Source organism: Equus caballus, chromosome 27 (genome assembly GCF_041296265.1).
Source record: "Equus caballus isolate H_3958 breed thoroughbred chromosome 27, TB-T2T, whole genome shotgun sequence".
In the NCBI taxonomy this organism is placed as follows: Eukaryota; Metazoa; Chordata; class Mammalia; order Perissodactyla; family Equidae; genus Equus; species Equus caballus.
Genome location: NC_091710.1, coordinates 35,865,131 through 35,885,624, shown reverse-complemented (window position 1 = coordinate 35,885,624; position 20,494 = coordinate 35,865,131). Strand labels below are relative to the sequence as shown.

At 36.9% G+C, this 20,494-nt stretch overlaps 1 protein-coding gene and 1 non-coding gene across 2 annotated transcripts in view; both read left to right on the top strand.

The window, feature by feature from the left end:
- SGCZ (sarcoglycan zeta) overlaps positions 1-20,494 on the top strand; it is a 1,066,277-nt gene that overhangs the window by 327,787 nt on the left and 717,996 nt on the right. The window lies entirely within an intron of this gene.
- MIR383 (microRNA mir-383) lies at positions 15,086-15,158 on the top strand. Its single transcript, NR_033058.1, has one exon. It is a non-coding gene; the product is annotated as a microRNA mir-383 (primary transcript).

Sequence of the window (20,494 nt, the reverse complement as noted above, 5' to 3'; positions counted from 1 at the left end):
TTACTTCCTCAGCATTTCAACTTTATTTTTTTAACATGTAATTCATACACAAATTTTAGAAACATCTCTTTGCTTTTCCAAGAAAGAGGAAGAAAGGAGAGAGGAAGTAGGGAGGGAGAAAATAAAATAAATTGCGTTCGTGATGGAGATTGGCCTAGAAATTAGGAAACAGGGTTGAAACCAACAAATGGTTTGTAGAACTTTTAGCTTCTCCAGAATTTCAGTTACTTCCACCAAAACACCCCACCCCCACATATGTATCCTAGGTAGAATAAAACGAAACCAAAGAACAAAAAAACTCAGTGTGTTTACCAAAAAACTCTAATTTGGGGTAATATCCTGTGCTGCTTCTGTTTCGTTCTGCCCCAGGCAGATTGCCACCCCCAGAACCTGTCATATAGAGAAATTCTGGAGCTGACATTTTGTGAAAAATAGGGCCCAATAAACAAGTGCTGTAGGTATATGTGTTCCTTCTCTTTCTTACGTTCGTAATACCAAAATAATAACCGTGCTTGTTTTCAAATGCTTTTGAATGTTGATGGTAAAATACTCAAAGTAAAAAGAGAGCTGTAAGCCTTAATCCATAGTAACAATTCAGTTCCTCTGCTCCTGGGAGGAAAATCATTTTAAAAACAACAACAACAACGGACTTCACAGTAGACTTTCTAAAAATTATCAGTACTTAGACTGAGAAAGAAGAACCAAAATTTTACTCCCAAATCAAAGATATATTCATAACGCAATAGGCCCTTTCTTTTAACCACAGAAAAGTTTTTATTGCTTTTTGGCTGAAACAAAAGGAATTTAATATGAAAATTTTACCTGTGGAGATTCTTTCGTCTATTCTGTGCTTTAAGGCTTAAGTAGGAAAGCAAATATAGCCTCATTAGCATTCTTCTATAGAGGATCAAAATTAACAGCTTAAATCATCCACAGCCCAATTTTCTCCAGAATTTTAGAGATTCCTTCAGAGTTAGGTGCTTACAGAGGCAAATTAATGATGAAGCGTCCCTGAAGTGCCGTTTGGTGATACTGCAAGCACCTAACTCCATATGTACTTTATAAATTAAGCGTTGATTATTTGCTTTGCCAAAAACTTCTTCCCTTTACAAGAAATTCACCAGAGGATTTCTTTAATTACCCAGCTCCCTGGGTGCATGTAAAATAGGAAGAAACTAAGGCTCTGAGCTTCATAGCTGCTTATAGAAGATTACCCTATCTCTGTTTTTAACCTCTTGGACTAAGTATTGTCTTTATGCAGATCTCTTGGCCTGATCCCTTACATTACTCAAGTGCACAAAGATCCCCTGAACCTCATACTAGGTCTGGGTTAGATCAGGGAGTACACAAAGATGAGTGATGGCTGCACCTGTAGCCAAAGAACAAACACATACACTAGCACCCCCTTTCAGATGGCCTCAACCAACTCTGTCACCGGAACAGTGCAGAGATGGAGTTATTCACAAGGACGTGTATTCTTTTTCTGTTGGCAGAGGAGGGAACAATTAACTCATAGAGGAGAAATCTTTGGTTTTAATGGTAGACATCATAAAAAGGTGAGGTAGGGAGCTTTCTAGAAAGAAGAAATGCGTGAAGAAAAGTCAGGATCATTATGAATCATGGAGTATATTCTGATAGAGCAGAGTTTAACTGCAGGAAGTGGCAGAAGAGACCTAAAAGTGGGACAATGGGCTGATGAAGAAGGTAAACGAACAATAGGGTAGCGTGGGGTTCCGATGGTAAAGGACCTTGACTGTAATGCTAAGAAGACTGCATCTTACTGCTTAGGTAGCAGGAACCATTAACCATTTTCGATGACTGAATATTGTGATGTTGTGGTTTTTCTGACCAAAACCTACAACAGAGTGTATGAGAAATTTGAGGACAGGGAGAAGCAAAGCCAGAGAGACCAGACAGAAAGTTTCATAAAAGTCCATCCGAAAGAGAATAAAGACTTGAACTCTGGTGCCAGCATTGAAAAAGGAAGAGAGGGAACAGACTGAAACGTTGCATAGAGAGGAGAATTGCAGAATTTGAAGTCCAACTAAATAGGGATTGTGGATGAGAGGGAAGAGACATGAGTGTCTTCTAGTCCTGAGCGCAAGATGACTGGCAATGCCCAGGAAACAGACCAGAGCAGGAGGGGAATTTAATTTTTTCTGTATTTGTCAAAAAGATTTGTGTTTCTGACCATTTGTTAAACCATCTCTTCTATTTTATATTGTGATAATTCTAAAGAGAATGGTAGAGATATTTTGCTAAGAATTGTGATTTAAAAAAAAATTTAAATATAAAACTATGTTTTTGACTATTTTTTAAAAATCTAAAACAATGCATTATCTACAAGCTATTTCGATTACTTGTATCTCATTATCTTGCCTATATATATGAGATTTCTCTTCCCACTGGGAAATAAATACTATATTACAAAAGACAATCACCTGGTTCTCTTAATTTAATTGGATTTTACAGATGGAGAAATTCTCTTCTTGAAAAGAATTCTCTTTAAGAATTTCTCTTCTTGTACATGTCACCTGTTCTCATTATTTCTCTGACACTAATGTAGAAAAAAAATGCAAACAAGCAATCTAAATCTTATTAACTGACTTGCTTATTAACACAAGTCATCGAGACACTAGATTCTAGTGAAACAGGCCACTGATGTGTCCCAAAGAAAGTATTTTTAAGATGGAAGATTGTATGTTATATTCTAATAGATATGGGAGTATATCTTTAATCATATTTGACTAAACTTTTGACATATTTTTAAAGACATAAAAGTCTAAGTCTTAAGTAAGAAAGTTGATACCCCTATTTGGTAATTTTATGTTATAGTGTTAAGTTTTTGAAGACATTACAATATGTGAAGCTGTGTGGCGTAATGTTTTATGCAAATGGACTTAGGGTAAAATAGGAAAAAAAACAGTAAAGGTATAAGTTCTAGGAAGTCATAATGGGAGTTGAGGATGTATTCGACCACATTAGAATGCATGGTGAACATTGTTGAAGATCCAAAGATATTTTGTCCTTATTTTCTAGATCATTTTAAAATAATAATTTAATACCTTTGTTCTATAGGGAAATATATTGATGTGGGAATTGGTGACGTCAAAAAGAAGGTCAAATTATCTCTCAAACCTGTCAAAGCCTTTCTATAAATAAGTTGCAATTTCTTGAATATATTTGGAAGTATTTTGTACTGAACAATATGCCACCCTTTCTTTCACCCAAGAGGCAGTAAATATTCACTTGAAAAAAGAGAAATCCTCACCCCCTCTCAATGTAAGGCACTACTTACCCCTGAGTACATTAGCGTATTTCCAATATTCGTAACCAGGTCTCCATAGCATGTGGATAATTTAATCTACTTAGCCATATCAGAGAGGCAGATTGTATCTCTATTCTTGAATAGTTCCCCATGCTTTTATCAGCAGGAACCCTTTATAATCCAAGAAAATAATTGTAATATCTGGGTTTAGAATTCACTTAATAGAGGAAAAACCTTTCCTCATAGAATATTGATTTCCCTGATCTGACTTTTGTTATTTTTATTGAGATGTAATTGACATATAACATTGTGTAAGTTTAAGGTGTACAACATGTTGATTTGATACATTTATATATTGCAATATGATTGCTACCATAGTGTTAGCTAACACCTCTATCACATTACATAATTATTATTTCTTTTTTGTGTTGAGAACATTTAATATCTGGTCTCTCAGCAACTTTGAAGTATATGATACAGTATTATTGACTAAAATAGTAAAAATGTTAGTAATTGATAGGACGGTCAATGCTTCTTTTATTTTTTTTCTAGGTAACTAAGTCATTTATTTGGAATCAAAGTAATAATTTCCTTACATTGAGAATCAAGTAGCTTATATAAATGCATACCCATGAGAATCATATCCCTGATGCAGAGCAGCAAAGATGTCTACATGAGAGCTGCATAAAGGAGTGGGAAATGTAAAGACTTGAATAAGGCCAGGCTGGAAGTCCTGCTTCTTCCATTCCTAGCTGTGTAACCTTAGGAAAGTCAGTGTTTCTCATCTTTTGAATGTATGAGATAAAGAACCCTGTGATAAATTCACCTTGTAGCTTTTCAATAATCTCAATAATCAATGTGATTATTAAAAATCAATTAATTTCTTTGCTGTTTAATTCTCTTTGACTTGGAGTGACACAAGTTAAAAGTTAACTCAAGCATATCTGCTCTGTAGCTGAGTGAATGAACTGCTTCTTAAAAGCAGAAGCTGTAATCACTTTGAAGGTTAAAGTATTATTTCTTCAGAGTGGCTTCTGGGGTTGATGGACTGTTGTCCTCAGTGGCTGTACTGCCTCTGGACCAGAGAATAGTGCCTAGGGGGGAAAGCAGGTTTCTCTCTGATCATTCATTTCCTGTTCTCATCAATGCACAAAGGGAAAGAAAGTTCACCTTGTTCTCGATTATAATCACTACACCATTTCTTCTAATTATAATACTTCTCCAATGGTCATTTTGTGTTGAGACCAAACAGAAAAGTATGTTTGAGAAACATTTTTAAATTTGTATTCATATTACTTTTATAAAAATGTAGTATGATGTCATCATAGACTGTATTTTTGTTTCATAAAATGAATTGACTCTGAGACTTGGCCTCATTTCTTGACATACTTTTAAAATTTGTTCCATTTTGCCAACATTCTCAGACAACTGGTGCATTGAAAGACTTGTGCACGTGATGGCTAAACCCAGAGATGACGTTCTGCATTTTCCCCATTGGTACCACAGCCACACCTAGAAATCCACTGTTGTCCATTGTGAGAGGTGTCTGTGCTGCACTGCTGGCCAAAGTAGAAGTCCCTCAAGTGGGGAAAATGAGGGGGTGGTGTACTGAGAGGGAGGTGATCACCAAGGAAGTCTCAGACTCTCAGAACCTTGGTTTTCAATTTGAACAATAGGAAACTGCTTCAATGGTCTTCCAGTGGCCTACAGCCATCAACCCCTTCAAAACTTTGCCAAATCTCCTAAGAAAGAGTAGCTCAGGCATTGGAAATGACTTATCAACAGTGCTAACAACTGCGGTAGAGAAAATTTGTTTTGGTACAGGAAAATTGGGTCTTTGCTATTATTTTATTCTATTTAAAAGCTAAATTCCTATTTCCAAAGGTAGAAATAAAAGCAGTCTCTTTTCCTCTAAATGTGTCTTTACAGGGGGAACAAAGATTCTCTGAGTATAAATAAACAAAAATAAACATTTTTCTTATTATGTAATACATCTTTTATCCTATTTGGGGAGAAAGGGTGTACTCTACTTAAAGGAACAAAGGATTATAGTCTTCACCAAAGAAGAGATGATATTTCGATAGCTTGACTCTCCCCAAGGAATATCTCAACTGATCTGAGAGGGTTAGCAGCAGTACCAACAAACAAGTGTAAAGAACATAATTTGTGGGGCTGAATGCAAAAGGAAAATGCAAATCTGCTTGTTCAAAAAGCGGGAAAATGTGCCATTAAAGGTTCTAAAATATAAATTATTTTCCTTTCTTCCATGGACTCTCAACTTGTTAAGGTATTTTTGTTTGCTACTTAATGTCATTCTATGTAAAGAAAAATTAATATTTTAAATTATTAGTATGAATTTTACTGTTCATCTTTATGTTGTGCAATGCCATAAGTGTTTGACTAATACAAGGGAAATATGTAAGAATAGACATGATAGAGTTTCTTGGTCATTCATATTTCTTAGAAGCAAATTTTCTCTATTTGAATTTTTAGTTCTAACAGAAAGGTAGTCTCTTACTCCGTCGTAGAGGTAATCCATATACCTTGTATTCACTTTGAGTGTTTCTTACTCCCAGGCATCATGGGCCCGTTGGAATTCTGTGGTCACGGGGCACTGCACACACTATATTTGAATGGGGAGGCAAGAACCAGGAGATATGCATATTGAGCATAGCTTGTCTGCTCATTTGCATGTCTGTTGTCCCATTGGACTTTACTTAAAAAACACAAGCTCAAAGGTGAAATGATTAGGAATTTCAATATGGAAACAGCAGAGCATTAAAACAAGTTTAGGACCCTTCTGCACACGGAGCCCTGTGCAACTACATTGCTCGCATGCCCATGAAGCTCTCCCTAGTAAACAAAGAGTGGCGACCCCTGATGTTTGTCCTCTTAGCTCAGGCTTCCTTAGGGAGAGGGCCATGGGGCTTGAACTATTACAGGGCTTGTTGGGGCAAACGTGGCTCTTATCAAATGCTGCCAGACATTGATAGGGTGTGCTGCCCGTGCACAAGGAACCAACCAACCTTTAATCACACCCTTGCATTTCAGAATAACATCTGAGCCTAAATTCAAACTGCTGCTTAATAAACAGTTTAAACCATCCTATATTTAATATAAAGCCTATAGAGCTAACTACTTTAGGGCTAGCATAGTTTTCAAAGGGACGTAATAATGTTATAATACGGAATCTGCTTGGAAACATCCACGCTGCAAAATCAGATTTTCTCAGAAGGGAGAAAACACATCCTCCCCTCTCCTGCACTCCTTTCCCCACTCTTACTCAGCTCTCTGTGCTGCCTCTTATCTGCCTGCTGACCTCCAGCTGTCCAGATTGCCTCCACCCTAATAGGCCAATTCCCTGTACCATATGAATGAACATGGTCTTGGACTAAATCTCAGTTCACTAACTGTATTAGGAGATTGGTAAGAACTGAAAATAGCTGAGAAGATTCCCCCTTAGAAATGTAGGGGAGCAGAATTTGCTACCCCAAAATGTGTCTCTTTGGCTTGATTATTTTTAAGAACAAATGACTCGGGAAGAAACTTTGACCTTGCCCCTAACTGCCTGAAAGAATTTAAGATAGAAGGCCTGTTCCCGGGGGCTGACCCAGTGGGGCAGCGGTTAAGTTCACACGTTCCGCTTCTCAGCAGTCCGTGGGTCGCCGGTTCGGATCCTGGGTGTGGACATGGCACTGCTTGGCATGCCATGCTGTGGTAGGCGTCCCACATATAAAGTAGAGGAAGATGGTCACAGATGTTAGTTCAGGGCCAGGCTTCCTCAGCAAAAAGAGGAGGACTGGCAGTAGTTAGCTCAGGGCTAATCTTCCTCAAAAAAAAGAGGAAGGCCTCTTCCAGGAAGGAGCTATCACCATGGATAACTATAGTATAATATGAACTAGGGGTGGTAGATGTGGAGGACCCTAGAAAGACCCCTTTGAACAAGCTCCTCTCCTTGTTTCATTGTCTTTGCAAGGCATGGCAAGCATTTGTTTACTAAACATTTGCTTTTCCATCTCCATATGAATTGCCTTCCTCCCCTTTGAAGTCCCAAACCACTACCCCCAACATCCTCCTTTGTCATTAACTGAAGATAGTATAAGGCAGTGGCTTTGGCCATTTTGGTGAGTTACTCAGTTTTCCTGGGTTTCTTTCTTGTAGACATGTTATTAAACTTTTTTGATTTTCTCCTGTTATTCCATCTCATGTCAACTTAATTCTTAGACCAGCCAGAAGAACCTAGAAGGGTAGAGGAAAATTTCTTCCTTCCCTACAAGAATATACGTTATGGCAGAGGTTGCCATTATAGATGTAAATTTAGTTCCAATTGTAGAGGCACAATTCCAATAGACTGATGGAGAAGATTTTTTCAGTTGGAAAAGTGTTGTTTGGGTTCCTTTAAACTTTATTAGTCAGGTAGGCAAATGGCCATATGTATCCCCTGTCTGAAGGCACCATGCCTGGCAGGTACATTGATGTCTCTGCATTCACTTTGCTGCAGTAGAACAACCATGCATAGCTCTGATATTTGTGCCACTTATGACCCCACAGGAGTGGAATTACCACTGTTACTGTTGTCTACCTTTATGCTTTTGTACTCAGCAATTTTAGCTAAGATGTACAAGTTGGGTCAACCTTGTCGTGCACCTCCATTTCCCTATTACTGTAGAGAAATATAGAGAGAAGGGTCACAAAATGAACCTTCACTCTGAAAAGCTATATGCTAAAAAAGTATAAGGCAAAATTTTAAAAAATGATAATATGGATAGCCTACACAGATTTGCGTGTTAAATTTCAAAAAATCCTATGGTAGTATCCCTTTATCCACGGTTTCACTTTCCACAGTTTCAGTTACCTGCAATCAACCACAGTCCAAAAATATTAAATGGAAAATTCCAGAAATAATTCATAAGTTTTCAATTGCATGCTCTTCTGAGTAGCATGATGAAATCTTGTGCCATCCTGCACTGTCCTGCCCAGGATATGAATCATCCCCTTGTCCAGAATCCCAACCTGTATATGCTACCTGCCCATTAGTCACTTAGTAGCCATCTCAGTTACCAGATCAACTGTTGCAGTATGGCAGTGCTTGTGTTCAAGGAACCCTTATTTTACTTAATAATGGGTTCAAAGTGTAAGAGTAGTGATGCTGGCAATCCAGATATGCCAGAGAAGTTATAGTTGTTAATCTCTGTGCCTAATTTATTTGTTTCTTTATTTTTTTAAAGATTGGCACCTGAGCTAACATCTGTTGTCAATATTCTTTTTTTTTTCCTTCTTCTTCTTCTTCTTCTTCTCCCCAAAGCCCCCCAGGCTATAGTTGTATATTCTAGTTGCATGTCCTTCTGGTTGTGCTGTGTGGGATGCCGCCTCAGCATGGCTTGATGAGCAGTGCCATGTCCACGGCCAGGATCTGAATCAGTGAAACCCTGAGCCACTGAAGTGGAGCATGTGAACTTAACCTCTCGGCCATGGGGCCAACCCCTGTGCCTAATTTATAAATTAAACTTTAACGTAGGGATGTATGCTTAGGAAAGATCATAGCATTTATAGGGTTCAGTACTATCCACAATTTCAGCAATACACTGGGGGTCTTGGAACATAGCCCCTGTGGGTAAGGGGGACTACTATAACTTGAATATGAAATTTGAAATTCAAATCAAGGTAAACTCAAAACTTGTAAAAAGAAGTTCCAGAAGCATTCACTTTTCACATTTACTTTTCACCAAAGTAAGTTTTCTTTCTCCTCCACTTTCCCCTGTCCTCCCCTGCACTCCCCTCCTTAAACAACCATATTAAATGAAGCCAAGGTCGAAGGTCTGTTGAGTAAAGCGTGCAATTACCACCTCTTGACACTAAATGGGTGTGATACATCCAAAAGGTGAAAGGTTACTAACATCAATTTGCCCTTGGGTATACAAACTTAAAGACTTTTAGAAATACTAGCAGTATTTGATAAGTATTTTTAAACGAAATGGGTCATCAAACTGTAAACGAGAAAGAATACAGACTTTGATAGAATTTGTTCTTGAATTTTTAATCAATGGGAGCAATTTCTCCTTAACTTTGATACATAGTTCCCACCTTAGAGTATCCCCTGGGATTTCTAATTTCTGTCTCTTTAGAGAGGAAAATAAAGCAGTAAGAAAGGACTCCGAGATTTCTATCCATTCTTTCCTTATCTTTTACTCTTGTCTTTCCAGCACATAATTTGGCTCTTGAAATTTGTGGAGACATTCAAAGGATTCACTTTATTTTCATAGAAACAACAAATCAATGATTCAATAAATATTTACTAATTGTCTATTGTGTGCAATGTTCAAGGTGCTGAGGATTCAGCAGTAAATTAAAAAATACCAACCCCACCATTGGTGGAGTTTAGATTGCAGTATCAATTCTCTTTCTTTTGCACTCATATTTCACTGACATATAATATTGCATCAATTTGTAGAATAATGAGAACAGGTTTGCAACATGCAGACAAAGGCTTGGGAATTTACCCAGAGGACACTGGCTAACTGAACTTTGGGAGCAAAAGCATGAGAGTGTATTAGTGATGACAGTTCATCGTACTGAGACCGGATGCATTATTTTAATGGAAGAAAGTAGAGCTTCTGCCTGTTAACCTTGTCAGTGGGTTGGGGCTGGGAAGTGTCATCTGCAGATGCCAGTGTGTCCCTGAGGCTCCTTCATTGGTCTTCAGGGTTAAAATTATTTTAATAATGGTAATAAGATATTATTTGCCTTTTTTACCATGTTGAGACTTTCACTCATGGGTCAAAAGTAAAGGTTGGTAAAACTGTTGACTTCTTAATGTGAATTAAAGGAATGGCACTAAAATGTACTAGTGGGCATTATATTCTTCACCGCTACTCTCTCTCTGAGAAATATCCTTGGCAAAGGAGTTTAATGACTAATAGTCATTACAGGTTTTTAATAGTTTGTGTGATGAAATGGGAAGTAAACACACAACACTTCCCCTGCATACCAAAGGACAATGACTGTCTTTAGGTAAAGGACTTACAGGATTGTTTGGCCTATCAGCTGAGCTTGCTGCTTTTTCATGTATTTTACTTAAAAGGACAGAGAAGGAAATGTTATTCAGATATGGATATGAGGCTATTTTCTCAAAAATGAACAAAGTAAGTCTGTCACTTCAAGAAAAATTGACAGTATTTGTTGCCAAAGAAACTTTGAGCTTTCCTATGAAAATTATAATTTAGGAAAACTTGTACCTACCATCATGAGCTCGATTTCTTTGATAGTATGGATAAGGATTTAACAAACTGATGTTTTGATATGGAAATCAATTGTACTATTTAATACTAAAAGAATGAGATCCTTATCAATAGATAGAGACGTATGTGTGTAATGGAATGTGTCACCCTTGGCATAATTAAGTGAACCAATATTTTCCAGATGACCAATATATTATGTTACAAAATCAGGCGTGCATAAGAAATTTACTCCAAATGCAAGATAAACAAGGTGTTTGATGTAACAGAGTGGGAAAAGTTTATTGATAGGTTTCAGATTCCACATTGCAACTACCCTGTAAGAAACTACCACTTGTTGAGTTCTGTTGTAGTATCAAAGAAGAATACCCAAAATTGGCCAAAAAGGCCAAAATATTCTTCCCTATTCCAACTACATCCAACTCCCGTCTGTATGAGTCCAGATTTTCTTCATGTTTCAACAAAAACAACACATCACGAGAGATTGAAAGCAGAGGCAGATACGACATTACAGCTGTCAAAGTAGAATTTAAAGTGATTTGTGAAAATGTAAAACAATACTACTCTTCTTACTAGTTGTTTTTTGATTTGGAAAAATATTTTTCATAAAATGTTATTTCTGCTAACATTTAATGAGTTTATTATTATTTTAGCAAATTAGGAAATCAATGCTTAGACAATTTCTTAGTTTAATATCTAATGCGGTAAATGTCAGTAGATGTACTGACATAAACAAGAGCTCTTTGGGGTCTCCAATAATTTTAAGAATGTAAAGAGTTTCTGAGATAAAGATTTGAGAACCACTGGGATATGTTATAGAGGTCAGTTAATACGTTTATGTCCTATTTAAGAGAGATTATAATAAATGTAAAGTATCTATTGAAGGCTACAGTGTTCTCAGATTACTTTCTGCATTTGAATCACATAAGGACTTTGTTCAAAATACATATTTTGGAGCCTTCCTCATCCTAAGACATTCAGGACTGTTAATCTTGGGTAGGGCAAAGGAATCTACTTTTTTTTCTGCCTTATTTATTTATTTATTTATTTATTTGCAGAGGAAGATTGGCCCCAAGCTAACGTCTGTTACCAATCTTCCTCCTTTTTTCTTCCTTTATCCCCCCGAAAGCCCCAGTACATAGTTGTGTATAGTTGTAAGTTCTTCTGGTTCTTCCATATGAGCTGCTGCCACAGCATGGCTGCTGGTAGATGAGTGATGCGGTTCCGCATCTGGGAACTGAACCCAGGCCCCAGAAGCAGAGCACACCAAACTTTAACCACTATGCCATCAAGACTGGCTCAGGAATCTACCGTTTTTAAAACATACTTTATGTAATTCTGTGATTCTCCAAGCTTAAGTTCCTGTGAAATATTATATGAAATAATAGATGTTTTAATGCTCATCTTGTAAAAATAATTTTTCATTAATTTAAAAGCAATCTATTTCCATTATATAGCATTTGGAAAGGTACAATTTAATCGATAGAATAATAGCAAAAATCACACATAGATTCCTTGTCTATATTCTTGTTACCTAGAAATAGCTATTGTTAACACCTGACTATAGTTTCAGTCTTAGATATGTGTATGTGTCTGTGTTTCTCTGTGTTTTCAAAAATAACAAAGTGTAGTTTGCTTTTAATCAGTTATCAACATTTAATGAACATCTTTTCTTGACATTAACTATCTGTATAAACCTGTGGTTCCCAACCCTGGCTATTTCAGAATTACCTGGGCGGGGTGGGGGGGGGGGGTGAAATCCTGCTGACTGGGCCTCATGCCCAGAGATTCTGATTTAATTTTTGAATTATTTTCTGTTGGGACAATCAGCAGAAACTGTGGAATTAAAGGTTTTATAGTCTTTATTTTGGAGAGGTCTTTAATATTGTCAAATTGCTTTCCAGAAAAGCTCTCTTCATTTACATGCTCATTAGGAGAGCACGAGGGTGCCCAGCTTCTCAGCAGTGGATATTTTTATCTTTTGAAAAACTTTACCAAATTGTTAGCGTGGAAATGTTGTCCATGTATATTAATTTGCAATTGTTTGAGTACTAGATAGGGTTGAGTATATTTTGTACTTATTATCCACTGGCACTTCTTTTTTTTAAATGGTGTCTTCGCCTCAAACCTGAGCCTTTGGAGGTTGATGTTAAACAGTGCTAGTGTGAACTTACCCAATCTCCCCCTGGAGTCACTGCCAGATATAGGATTCATGGCCCTATATACTACAGATGTGCCAGTATGGCGATCCTTCCATTTGTTTCCATTGAATCATAACTTGGCAGTGTTATATCATCTCTTAGCTAAATTTTAAACACTAGGAGAAGTGTATTAAAGATTGAATTCGTATCTTGACCCCAGCCACCATCCTTAATCCTGCCCTCAATTTAAATATTTAACAATAAGTTCTATTTTGATTAACTCAAAAAGTACTAGTCATAGATTTAAACACCTCAAGGAAAAATATTGGAGAAATTATGTGCTTTAAACAAGAATTGAATTGTCAGTAACTATATTATAGAATTGTTTGTTATCACTGGAAAATGTCTTGTGAAATTCAGGTACACTCTTAGTGAAAAGCTGGATCTGTTCCTGTTATGGCCTAATCTCAAATCACCAACAGTGTGAGTCATGAAATGAAAGACTTAGAATTCTACTGAGTGAATTACATGCTGGCAAAGCTATCACAGGGCTGCCTTTGGACTTTGACATTACTATTATGTCACTGGGCACGTTCTGCTTTCAAGCTAATGAAAACCAAAAAGGGAATATTTCTGGGAAAATTTCCTAAGGCTTGTGCCTCTGTGGGCCTTTGCAATAACACAACCACAATCTGACCATATGTTTCATTTCAGTATTTTTGATAACTTTGCAGAATTGGCTTCAGTTAGTCAGTGTTGATGAAAGCTACTTGGTAGCTGGTAGGGGTGTCTTGAGATGAGACACCAGGAGTTGACCTTCCAGTCAAGGCTGGTTTTAAGTTGAACCCCATGACTATAATCTATCATTCAACCAAGACACTGTTGAGAGTAAAATGAGGTACTGTTTTCACGGGAAGACAAAGTGTAAACCAGGATGGAGCCACATGTAATGAGAGCACAAAATACAGATATTTGATACCCAAAGTGGAGAAATTAAGAATGGAGGCTCCTAGGAAGGTACATCAAAGCTGGACCCCGGAGGAAGATTGATTTAGCCAAATAAAGTGAAGCTAGGCATTTCCCAAGAAAGGCTGCATGGTAGGCCTGCTCAGACCTCTGTGAATATGCCATGAATCTGTGAACAGTGGTAGTGGGCTTTGAGTGACTGGCCTCGGGGAGACTGGAGAGAGCCACACTCTGAAGGGGATGTGTGCAAACCGGGGAGCCTGATGTCGGTTGACCTACTTGCTCCTTACCTTCTTACGAAAAAAAAATGATAAAAGCAAACAAAATTCCTGCTGATGTTCTTGAGAACATCCACAGAAGTATAAGAAAATCAGAAGGACCAGTGAACCCTTCCCTTTTCTCCTGGGTAACATAGAAACCTACATATTTTTTAAAGATATTTTACGTTTATCATAATCATGATATTTAGTAAGATGGTTGAAAACCAGTAAAAACAACTGGTTTACTATAATAAGGACAAAATTAAAGACTGGTGAATTTAATATATTGGTTTTAGAAGTGCCTTAGTTTTACTTGCTAATTTATTCTTACTGTATATTGCTAAAATAAATGTATAAGCTTTTATGATTTCTTGCTGCTTTAAATTCTTTATGGAACAATGTGGGGGTCTGACAAACTATAAGTTATATAGTTTTTGAAGTTCCCATGTATTAACCTATTTTATGTAATGCAAATTAACTTTCTGTTTTGTGACTTCTAAATGAAATGGTATGGTGAATCATTTTTCCTCCAATTTTTTAAACACTATCTGTTTGTTAAAAGCCCAACATATGCAAGGCAAAAAGTTTTTATGCTTAAGAATTACTAAATAGTCCAGGAGATGAGGTAAACATAAAAAAGCAAAATAACAATTATATATTTCAATTACATTTTGTGACTGTGCTAGAAGAAATGTTGTAAATTCCGACAGCATATGTATAATTATCAGAGACATCACGTGGAAATCGGGGTGGTTACAAAATGGATGACTATGGAGCAGATAACGTTTGATATGGGCCTTGATGCTTGAAAGGTGGGTATAATTTGTAAGGGCAAGGAGGAAGGAAGGCTTAGGATAAGAGGTAGTAACAGAAAGGCATTGGATATTGTGAATAAATTGGTTCGCCTAAAGAAAGAATGGAAGAAGTAAAATTTCAGTCTATGAAATTAACCTTGTTTATTTTCCTCCCTTCCTCTCTCCTTTCCCAAACACTTCATTAGGAAAGAAATTAATTATTATGTGGTACCCATGTAACACTAATTTCTCAGCATTGTCATAGTAGGAGTTGTCAAGAATTGATAATGAGCTATCTAGATTCAGTTCTTAAAAGAGCGAAGCAAACCACTTTAATGACTGAATTTTTTTAACCTGCTCTGTGTATTGTTGACACGCCTGCATAATTTATCAAGACACTTCAGAATCTCCACGTCACCTGCTCCTCAGATCAGAAGGTGATTGTGGCTTTGGGTGGATATTAATCAGCCACAGCACTGCCTGGTCAGAAAGAGCAAGTGTCCTAGCCTTTTACCTCATGAGAGCTTGCGTGTCCATCCAGCGTAGGTCCCAAGGGAACTGCATTTGGTGGACCGGAGTGGCCAGCATGCTTCAGGTGAGATGCAAAGTACAATGTTTGACCTGTGTTTAGAAGCCTCTCTTTCTCCTAAAATACTTAATTGTTACTCACACGAGCACTTTTATTGTTACTTCCTCTTCCCCATTCTTTAACATTTTTGTACTATAAAGAGAAAATAGCTTGAGATTATATGGAAGAGTTAGAAATCCAAGGCAAAAAATTTTAAACTGAAAATGGCACAAATTTACATATGTTTGCTTTCATTTTACTTTCTTCAAACGTGAATGCTGGTTTAATTCATAAATGATCGAGTTATTATTGGAAGACACTTTCTATGCACCCTCAGAAGCAAAGATGACTTTTTGACGATGAACATCATCGATGTCAAATGACTGCCATCATGAACAGTGTGTATTTAGTTTTCTCCACAGAAGTTCCCCTTATCAGAAAAGCAAAAATCCTATAAATAGTAACATATGTTTTTAGGAGCAAACACCTTAGTAGAGTTTAGTCAAGGATAATCTGGGAATGATATCCCAGGAATCCAGGAAAGACGTTGATGGAGAGAAATTCCATTGCTTCGTGAAACACTAGAGGTGGGAGGTGAGCCAAAGAAAAATTTTTGTACTTTACAATTTTTCCTAAATATTTGCTCCAACATAATTATACAAGCTGCAGTTGCCAAAAACTAAATGTGAACAAAAATGAAAAAGACAAGATGTTTGTAGGGAAGATTATAGACATCTGATGATAAGAAAAAGAAGTCAATAAAATTTTAAATTGATATGAAAAATAGCTAATTCTAGAAATGTTGGCACAGTGTTTTCTCAGGACTGTGTGTACCCAATAGTAACTCATTGAATCAAGTTTTTAGTTTTATAGATTTTTACTCAATTATATACAAAAAAATTAGAGCTTCTCTTTTTAATATTTTCGTAATATTTAGAAAAATCAGAATACTCCATAGGCATATATCAACTAGAGATATCTTTGAATATCTTCTAGCAACTATTTGCAAAATATTAAGAACTATTTAAAGTATTTTTTACCTTGATGAAATGTTTCCATGTTCTTAGAACTTGAAGCTTAAGGTTATGTTGTGCATGTTCCAAGTATTTAGCGATACTATCGTATACCAGTTTGAGAAATATTGCACTTGAGTTTTTTGTGCTTTTATTTCCCAAGATGACTTGGCCAGAGAAGTCTTAAGGTAACGATCTCTTTAAAAAATTTGATCATGTAAGTTTAGGGATCAACAACACTCTTAACTAAAAAATCAAGACAAAGGAACCTTTAACCTGAGAGTACAAATAGATTGCTGAAGTTTATTTCCTTGGGAGAAGAAATGTCAAAGAAGAGTCTAATAAACTTTCCTATGTCAAATACTTTCTTCCGTGTATTTTCAAAGATCACAGCTATCATTATTTTCCTGTAATAAAACTGGTTGTCCTGTGCATAATCCTGCTTTTATTCTTGGGGGAAAGGAAAAGTCATGAAATTAGAGAAGATGAGCACAATTTCCTTTTTCAATCAACTTAGATTCCCAAGAAAGCATTCCCTCTAAAGCCCAGAAGTGTCCAGTAATAGGCTAAAACAATAATGACACAGAAGATAGACACAAGTGGAAAACAGTATGCTACACATTGATTACCTCAAAGATGGAGAAAATATTAAAATGTATTTCTTATGTGAAGTGTGATGGCCCTCTCTTTAGTTGGGAATGTCCTTTGATAGGACAATAGTATGATAAAAGCATTTGAGTTTCAAAGCCATCAACAAATCATTCCTTTAAAAGATTTGGATAGGCCATTGATAGTCTTTTGGTAAAGGTGCCCTCATATTGTAAGAAGCAAGGTTAAATATCAATATACAAATTTCTTGTCCACATAGATGTGATCATATCACTCTCTTGCATTAATTTTTTAATAGCTTTACTCTACTTTCAGGATAAAGGTCAGACTCTGTAGCAATAGCATATTACACATCAAACATTATCATCAAATTCTTATCTCTTTCCCTTCATTATTTTAGTTCCAGTTCTCTGAGGCATCTTCATGTCTTGTATATATCTTTTTCCTCCTATTTGTCTGCCTTACCGTTACCCTTCAAAACAGCTCATTTGGTTTTTATTCCATGAAGTCTTACTTGAAACATATCTTTTGCACTGCCAGCACTCCACCAACTCCTCAGTCAAAACTAACTGTTCATGTTGCTTCTCACAGTTCTATCTTTATAATTCTCGATTATCATATGTGTAATACAGTGTGTTAATTATTTGTTTACATGACTCTCTCTTTTAAGAGATTCAGACTCCTTGAGAACAAGGACCATCCCACTTTCGTTATTGTTACCTCGGAACCCTGTACACTGCCTGCATATTTTGACTGCTCAGTAAATGGTTATTGAATGAATAGTTGAATGAAAAACTTACATGAATATTATATAATGAAATTTAGCAGGAGTAAATATGAAATTATTTTAAGTAAAGCAAATAGATATCTAATCATGTAAAGGTGTTGCAGATTGTTCCTCTGAACACAAAATGAGATATATTTTCACCTAGATGCAGAAGAGAGCCAATTGGTGTACAGCTGCTTCCCAACTTACGATGGAGTCCTGTCCCAATAAGCCATAGTAAATTGAAAATACCGTAAGTCGAAAATGCATTCAATACGCCTAACTTACAGAACATCATAGCTTAGCCCAGCCTACTTTCAATGTGCTCAGAACACTTACATTAGCCTACATTGGGCAAAATTATTTAACACAAAGCCTATTTTATAGTGTGTTGAATATCTCAGGTAATCTATTGAATACCATACTAAAAGTGAAAAGAAGAATGGTTATCTCGGTACAGAACGGTTTTAAGTTTATCTGTTGTGTGCCCTTGTGATCGTGTGGCTGACTGGGGGCTGTGGTTCTCCGCCGCTGCGCAGCTTTACAAGAGTGTATCGTGTGGCACAACATTAGCCTAGGAAAAGATCAAAATTCAAAATTTGAAGCAGAGTTTCTACTGAATGAGTATCACTTTTGCACCATTGGAAAGTCCAAAAATCGTAAGTCAAACCATCATTAAGTTGGAGACCATCTGTATCAGTTTGCAAAATCCAAAATAGGACTGTTTTGTAGAATATACTCTTCTCAATGCCTATATGAAAAGAAGTAAAAAAAACTTTTAACTTTCTGTGTTAAGGTGATTTGAAAATAATAAAGAACAAAAAGACATTTTGCTGAATTTGCTTAATATGCCTGATTTAAAAATGTTTCTATCCTAGAGAATGCTGGGAGATACATAATTTCCAGTTTCAACTTTGCTTTCCCTTTTAACTACTCTATTGAAGGATAATTGCACATTTTTAAAATGTAAAAATGGGGGCTGCCCCGCTGCCAAGTGGTTAAGTTCTGCGCTCTCGGCTTCAGCAGCCCAGGGTTTCTCCTGATCGAGTCCTGGGTGCAGACATGGCCTCGCTCATCAGGACATGCTGAGGCGGCATCCCACATGCCACAATTAGAAGGATCCACAACTAAAATATGCAGCTATGTGCTGGGGGGATTCGGGGAGAAAAGAGAGAACAAAAAAAACCCAGCTTGGCAACAGTTGTAGCTCAGGTGTCAATCTTTAAAAAAAAAAGTAAAAATGTATGTTTGACATACATATACATGCATTAAATAATTTAGTATAAGTCCTGATAGTTAGATTTTGATTTTTTGTAACGCAAGTGCCTAACAAGTTTTGACTGCAGAGGCATCCATTTCAAGGAGGCATCCACTTCAAAGAGTGGTCCCTTGAATAAACACATTACCCAGCCACAGGACTAGATGAAGAGCCAGGCAGCCTCCCTGACTGAGGTTCCTTTGTTTTGGAGATCTTGGTTGATTTCAGTAACTGATCATTTGGGCTCCTTGTTTTTTTTCTCTTCCTGCACTTAAATTACCCCTCTTATGTTCTAAATTCACCAGTACAGAGTGAGCCTCTGAAACGCTGTATGGCCCCAGATGTGCTGTGTAATTTCCAGGTTTGTAAGCAATAAACTTATTTTTTCAAAGTTTCCTGATGGTTATTGCTGAAGAGCATCTTGCAAACATAATAAGAAATGCAAGGGTTGGTTCAACCACAACATTGATTATTGATTGGCTGAGATTGGCACAAAAAAAATTAATCACCACTTTCAGAATAGTGACCCTGTCTGTCACCCCAAAGACTCCTTGTGCCCTGCCCCTTTCCCACCTCTATCTTAGGCAATCACTGATCTGTTTCCTGTCATGGTAGAGTAGTTTGTATTTTCTAGAGTTTTATAGAATAGGAATGATACAGTATGTACTACTTATTGTCTGGCTTCTTTCACATAGCATAATTATTTTGAGATTAACCTGTGTTGTAATGTATTTCACTAATTTCTGGTTATTGATGAGTAGTATTCCATTGTGTGGATACACAACAGCTTGTGTATCCATTCACCTGTTGTTTCCAGGTTTTGGCTATTACAAATAAAGGTGTTAAGAAAATTAGTGTGAAGGTATTTTTATTGACATGTACTTTTATTTTCTCTTTGATAAGCACCTAGGAGTGGAATGGCTGGATCACATGGTAGGTGTATATTTAACTTTTTAAGAGCCTGACTAACTTGTTTCAAAGTAGATTTAGCTTTTTATATTCACGAGTGTAGGAGAGGTCCAGTTCCTGTCCGTATTCACCACTGATGGTCATGATCAGTCTTTTTTTTTAAGTCAGATTAGCCCTGAGCTAACATCTGCTGCCAATCCTCCTCTTTTGGCTGAGGAAGACTGGCCCTGAGCTAACATCCATGCCCATCTTCCTCTACTTTGTATGTGGGATGCCTACCGCAGCATGGCTTGCCAGCGGTGCCATGTCCACACCCAGGATCCGAACCAGCGAACCCTGGGCTGCCAAAGCAGAACGTGCAAACTTAACTGCTGTGCCACCAGGCTGGCCCCATGATCAGTTTTTTTAATACGGATATTCTGGTTTGTGTGTAGTGGTATCTAATTGTGGTTTTAAATTGGAGTTCTTTAATAACCAATGATGTTGAGCATCTTTCTTTGTGCTTGTTTGCCATCCATATGCCTTCCTTGTTGAAGTATCTGTTCAAATATTTTACAAATTTTTAATTAGATTGCTGGTTTTCCTATTTTGATGTTTTAAGAGTCCTTTAAATATTGATATAAATCCTTTATGTGATATAATAATTTTCTCCCACTCTGTGGCTTGTCTGCATTTTCTTCTGCAATATCCTTCAAAGAGAAGTTTTT